This window comes from Drosophila santomea, chromosome 4 (genome assembly GCF_016746245.2).
Source record: "Drosophila santomea strain STO CAGO 1482 chromosome 4, Prin_Dsan_1.1, whole genome shotgun sequence".
Lineage (NCBI taxonomy): Eukaryota > Metazoa > Arthropoda > Insecta > Diptera > Drosophilidae > Drosophila > Drosophila santomea.
In genome coordinates, this window is record NC_053020.2 from 1,419,292 (window position 1) to 1,425,286 (window position 5,995).

The window sequence follows — 5,995 nt, forward strand, 5'->3', positions numbered from 1 at the left end:
ACAGATTGGCTGACAATGGTGGCCGTGCCGCCTTTCCTGTGTGCTGTTGGGTTTTGTGCGAGGTAGGTGTGGAAACCTTTGAAGTTGAGTATCGTGGAATTCCGTTCTAGCTTAGTTTCTGTAACCATCATGATCTGGATACCCTCTTTTTTTATGAAGGCTTCCAGCTCGTCTTTTTTGTTGGAGACTCCACAGGAGTTCCAATACCCTATTTTGAGGGTATTGATAGAGTGTGTATTGTTAGTGTTTGATGTCATGGTGCTAGTTTATTTTGCGTAGATTTGTATGGTTTATGGTTTATGGTTTTTAGAAGGACATGGGATGTACTGTGGTCAGATTTTTGTTGGTTCCGAGGCTTTTGAATAGGAGTTCCGTTAGTGCGTCAATTTTCTTCTCCATTGCCAGTACGCGTTGCGCAAGGTTCAGGTCGTCAGGAGGTCCTCTTTGCGAGTGCTTTTGCCCGGCCTCAGGCTCGACGGTGGCTTCCTTTATCGTTCTTGGTCTGAAGTTTAGTCTGGCAGCTCTGCTTGTTGTTGGCGGGCTGCCGTAGTCACCCCTCCTGGGGCTTGTCGTCATTCCATCGCGAGCTTGGTCTTTGGTATCACTCCTTTCCTTGCGTAGCTTGTCGTTGAAGGCCTCGAGGTGTCTTTGTGCCGGGTTTCTTGGGGTCTTTGGGGGTAGCGGCTTGGAATTGTCCTTAGAGTTTATCCTATTTTTTGTGGGTCCCTTGTCCGCATTTCGGCGCCATTTATTCAGCCGTTTTTGAATGGCGGCATCGTGTGTTGTAGGTCGTATATGATATGGTCTGGCATCCTTAATATTTTGCCGGAAAGGATTCATTTCAAACTTCCTGGCGGCTTCCTTTCGGGTTTCGGCTGCTTTGGTGCTATATGGTAGTCGGGGGGTTTTGTTGAAGGGGAGGGGGGGCTGTCGTTCGTAATTGTTCGTTTTAGCGTCCATCGTTGTCCTAATTTTATGAAAATCTATCCTGTTTACTGCTAGTTTTTGCTTTTCTGCCTTATAGGCAGGGCACCCCTTGTAAGCGCTGATGTGGTTTCCTTGGCAGTTTGAGCAGGTGGCGGGGGTTGATCTGGGTTTGGTGCACTCACTAGACCAATGCTGGCCAGCGCACCTCATGCACCTTGGGGGCTTCATGCATGTGTTCCTAGCATGCCTGAAGCCCTGGCACCTGAAACACTGGACCGGTTCCCTTGTCCTGTTTTTCCTTTCTATTTCCACTTTTTGTCCGCCTAGTTGTTTAATGGAGAGGATCCGAAGGTGGCTTCCGTCCATGACCGAGGCGATTTCTACCTCATGCATCCGCATCGGGCCACCAGTTGCAGGGTTTGTCATGTTCCTTGTGAACTTAGTCTGGTGGCCGAGCTTCTGCAGCTCGCTATTGATCCACGAGCAAGGGGTAGTGGGGTGCAGGTGGCGAATGACAACTCTGAAACCCCTTTCAGTTTTGTTCTGGTTTGAGTAGTATGGGATACCACTTTTAGCTAGTATGTCTTTAATTGTTCTATGTGCAGTCAAGTCTTTCGCCTGGATAGTTACCCCGTTTCCTATAGATGTTTTTGTTGTAAAACTGTCTACCCCTGCTGAGTAATTTAGCTTTTCCAAAAGTGGCACGATTTCCCTAACATTTTCTATATGAATAGGGGGGGCCCTGCGGCTCTGTGGAACTATTTGCCACGGGGGCAGTTCGGTAGCCGGGTTTTTGGGGGGAGGGGGGGCAATTTCAGTTTGCGCCGGTGCGCTGCGTGCAGAGGCCTTTTCACTCTCGACTGGGTGGCGGGGGGCTTTTATTTCCTCGACAATACTTTTGGCCGCCTTACTTTTAAAGATGGGGGTGGCTAGGGGGGGGAAAGGGTTTGGGGTCGCAAAATTGGTGGGCACACATGCTTTTTTATTGGGCGTTTTGTAGCTAAAGCTATCCATGTCCATGTTGGTATTTGTGCGCTTGCCCGGGGTTTTCGTAATTGGTGCCGGATCAGAGGATGCCACAATTCCTGGACCGGTTCCGGCCACCACTTCCGAAAAACTCATAGGCAGTGCGTTCGTGCTATTGGGGGGTGAGTTAAAAAGGTCCCGCTTGGCTGCAGGCCGGTTGAGGGTTCTGGATGCAGATGTGTTACCCATGGAGTGTGTGGTGGTGACTTTGAAATTTAAATTAGTCTGAACAGGGGAACACAGAGAAGCGCCTTTCAGTTGGGGGGAGATTCTTTTATTTTTTATAGTTTCCGCGAGAATGGTGGGTTTCTTTTTTAAGCTTAGTTTGGAAATGTCAGGTTTAGGATATAAGTTTTGGAAAAAAGTATTGCGAGTTATTAATTTATGTTGTGTTTCACCTTGGTTGTGGTCCCTGCTATTGTCATATATATTGGCTAGTTTATGTAGTGTGTCAGCATTTGCAAGCGCGGGACTTTTTGAGCGGCTGTTTGTGCTTATGTTAATAACCTTGCTTGTGTGTGTAGGTGAGAGAGAGTGAGGGGAAATGCTTTTGGAGCCAATTTTTGTAGATGTGCTGAGGTTTCTCTCCATGCTGTTTTCTTCATGTGTGGGGAAAGGGAAATTTCTAAGAGCGCCGCTCTTTTTGTCATCCGTGTTGGTATTAGTAGTTTCAGCTGCGTTGGTGTTGTGAGCTGTTGTCAATTTTTTCCCCCTATTTGTATGTGTGATAGAAAGAGGGGAAACCACTGGCCCATTTGAGACGCTACTTTTGGCGCCAGCTGTTTCTTTATTAGTATTAGTAAGGAAGAGCGGGTCTTTTTGGGCATTTTTGTTTTCTCTATTCTCTTTCCCCTTATATGTAAGTGAGTTTATAATTTTTATAGCAGCCTCGGAAGGGTTTTTTAGACTGTTAATTGCAGAGTTGGAAGACGATTTTTTCATGTTTATTATACTGATATTAAACTGAGAGTTGTTAGAATTATGGGACATGGGCGAGATTTCCAGGTAGAAAGGGGTATTTTGTCTTTCTGGGCTCGAGAAAAGAGAGAGCGCCTCGTCATTTGAAGAGTCGTCAGAGAGAATTATTTGGGCCATAATATCTGCTGACTATATGTAAAGGAACGATACTTTTTGTGGTATAAATACCCTGGCTTTGGTTTTGGCGGGTCCTTTGGTACGATTCCTTTTCTTTGCTAGTCCGTCTTTGCCTCTTTTTTGCGTTCTTCCTTCTTTGCGACGTTAGGGTTCTTCTTTATGGTTCTCCTTTATGGTTTCTCTTTATAGCTCCTCTTTATGGTTCTTCTTTATGGCTCCACTTCTTTATTAAAATCTGCAGCTCGCTGGGTTTGTCGATTTGTCTCAAAATATTTCACCGAAATCACCGAATTTATATGCTTTTTTTTTAAAATGTTTATTTTAATTGTTTATGAAAATTGTTTGTCAAATTGTTTCTGTATAAATTTTCCAGCCGGGAATTTTTTGTCTTTCCACTTGTGGAGATTTTCACTTTAATGTCCCGTTTATTTTACGTTTGCTTTGTACTTTCGATTGTATTTTAAATTGTAATTGTTATAAACAATTTTAGGCAATTTAAAATATCTTTTATTAACTTTGCTATTTGGACTTTGCTTTTGTCTTTTCACTTGCGGAGATTTTCACTTAACTGTCCCGTTTATTTTTCGTTTGCTTTTACTTTCGATTGTATTTTAAATTGTAATTGTTATAAACAATTTTAGGCAATTTAAAATATTTTTTATTAACTTTGCTATTTGATTTTTTTGACGTTTCTGGTGTTTTTTGACGTTTTTTTTTTTTTTTTTTGATTTCTGGTGAAAGTACGGGAGACAGAATGATGATTTCTGCCCCGCATCCACGCATTTATTTGCCTGTGATTACACAGAGTGCAATATCTAGGTACAATTATTTTCGATTTTGAATTTGTACATTGTTGGGGATGAGTGTTAGGGTTGGACAGGTGTGGTAAGTTTACATGGTTTGGTATTTTCTTACTTATAAACATTGCATGGATGGTAACATTAACATATGGTTTTTGTTTGTTTACATTTTAAAGGTTTAGGAAATTTGCATTTGTCAATTTAATTAAGTTTAACATTTATATTGTTTCTATTTTCAGATGCCCCCGCCAGAAGGACGGAAGCATCGAGCCTCAGGAATCATTGCCGGTGGTGAAAGGGAGTTGTTTGTCCCAGTTATTTGGAGCCGCAGGCTGCGCGCAGATTTAAAAGGAAAGAGTTGGGCCAGCGTTTCTGGTAAGTATTCATGGTGTAAATTTTGGCCGGCTGACAAGTGTGGTACTTTTTACCACCACAGCGGCCGTTATTTTGCGTTTGAGTTTTCATTTTTGTTACGGCAGTTTCACCAGTCGTCAGTTTCACCAGTCGTCAGTGTTTTATTTTCGTGTGAAGATCCCGCGCCGCCGTCAGTTTAGATTTTAATTTGCAGGAGGCTGCCAACCCGCCCATGGGTCTCGTCGCCAGCCGTCAAATGGTCCAAAGCGAAGTGGATTCCCGCGCCGCCGTCTTATTCCAAGGTCCAAGGAGTTGCTGCATTTCAGCTGGAGTTCTTCAGTGCGTAGTGGATTCCCGCTCGCCGTCTAATTCCAGGGTCCAGGGAGTTGCTGCGCTTCAGCTGGAGTTCATCAGGGTATCGGCGAGAGCGTCGTCATTGCTTTGGAGTCACCAGGGTCGTCGCTTCTGTGGGTCGTCTCGCCAGGGAAAGGAGGCATCTTATGGACGCCGGGCCAAGATGCTTTGCTTTGGGCCGACGCTCGTAAATGTCCATGGAATTGGATGCAGAAAATTGGGTTAGATAAGTATATCTATGTGTTTATTTTTGTTTTGTCTGATTATAGTTTTTGTTTTCTTTTGCAGGTCCAGATTGTCCAGGATTTTAAATTTGTCCGGTGGGATTTGGGTAGGAAAGCGATGCCATGGATTTATAAGAAGCATCGTTGGGGAGGTTCGTATATGTCGGTAGGTTTGAAATTTGGATAGTTTACGCTTTTATTAATTAATTTTGTTCTTTTTCAGGGATGTTTTCAGTGTACTGTTGCTGCCAGGAAAAAAGTCGAATTCAGGGGTCATGCTTTTGACCTTTTGCCAGGCCAGCAGCGCCGCACTTAGGATTCAGAAGGACGAGGGGGCATCCTAGCATGGAAATGGCATTAAAAAGTTATGCGTTTTTAATGTTTTAGTTGCCAAAAACTTCGTTTTTCGATTGCGTCTAGTAGGTGAGTTGTGGATTTCATCGTTTTATGCTTTTATTAATTTGTTATTCTTTTTCAGGGATATTTTAGTTGCTACCGAGAAAAAAGTTGAATTTAGGGGTCACGATTTTGGCCTTTTGCCGGGTCGGCAGCGCCGCATCAAGGGTCAATAAAAACGAGGGTGCTTCTTGACATGGGGACGGCATCGAAACTTTGTGCATTTTTATATATATTATTATATATTACACTGTTATATGTTTTGATTAAATTATTACAATCTTTAACGGAGATTTCGTCAATATTGCATTTCTGAGGGAAAAAGGTCAGTTTTAGAGGTTTCTATTTCGTCCTTTTGCCGGGTCGGTGGCACCACTCCTAGGGTCTGTAAAACGTGGGGGAATCCCAATAAGGAAACTGCGTCAAAACATTGCATGTTTTTTGTGTTCTAAGTGTCAATGAGTTGGTTTGTCCACTACGCCAAGTCGGGTCGTCTTTTGTAATCGAGTACGGCTTTAGGGGAGATTGTCGCTGATTGTTTCAGGACCTTACAAGGGATCTACAGCAAAAGGATCTGCAGCAATAGGTTCAGATAAGTGACGTTGTGCATACGCTGCTGCAATAAGTCGACTAAGTTTCGTCATGTTTTTGCCGCACTTTGATCCTTCGCTTGTCCGTCTGCTTCTAGATACATCTTTGCTAGTCTTGTTGGGTGACATCCTTCATATGCGCTTCGTCGGGGTCAGCAGGGATGAGTCGTCGAGGGGGTACTTCGTCCGTGTTTCGCAGGTCATTAGGATAGAGATGAAGACACTTTGC

At 43.7% G+C, this 5,995-nt stretch overlaps 1 pseudogene; it reads right to left on the reverse strand.

Moving 5' to 3' along the window:
• Window positions 1-306: 306 nt before the first annotated feature.
• Window positions 307-2,142, reverse strand: LOC122756533 (annotated as a pseudogene).
• Window positions 2,143-5,995: the final 3,853 nt, after the last annotated feature.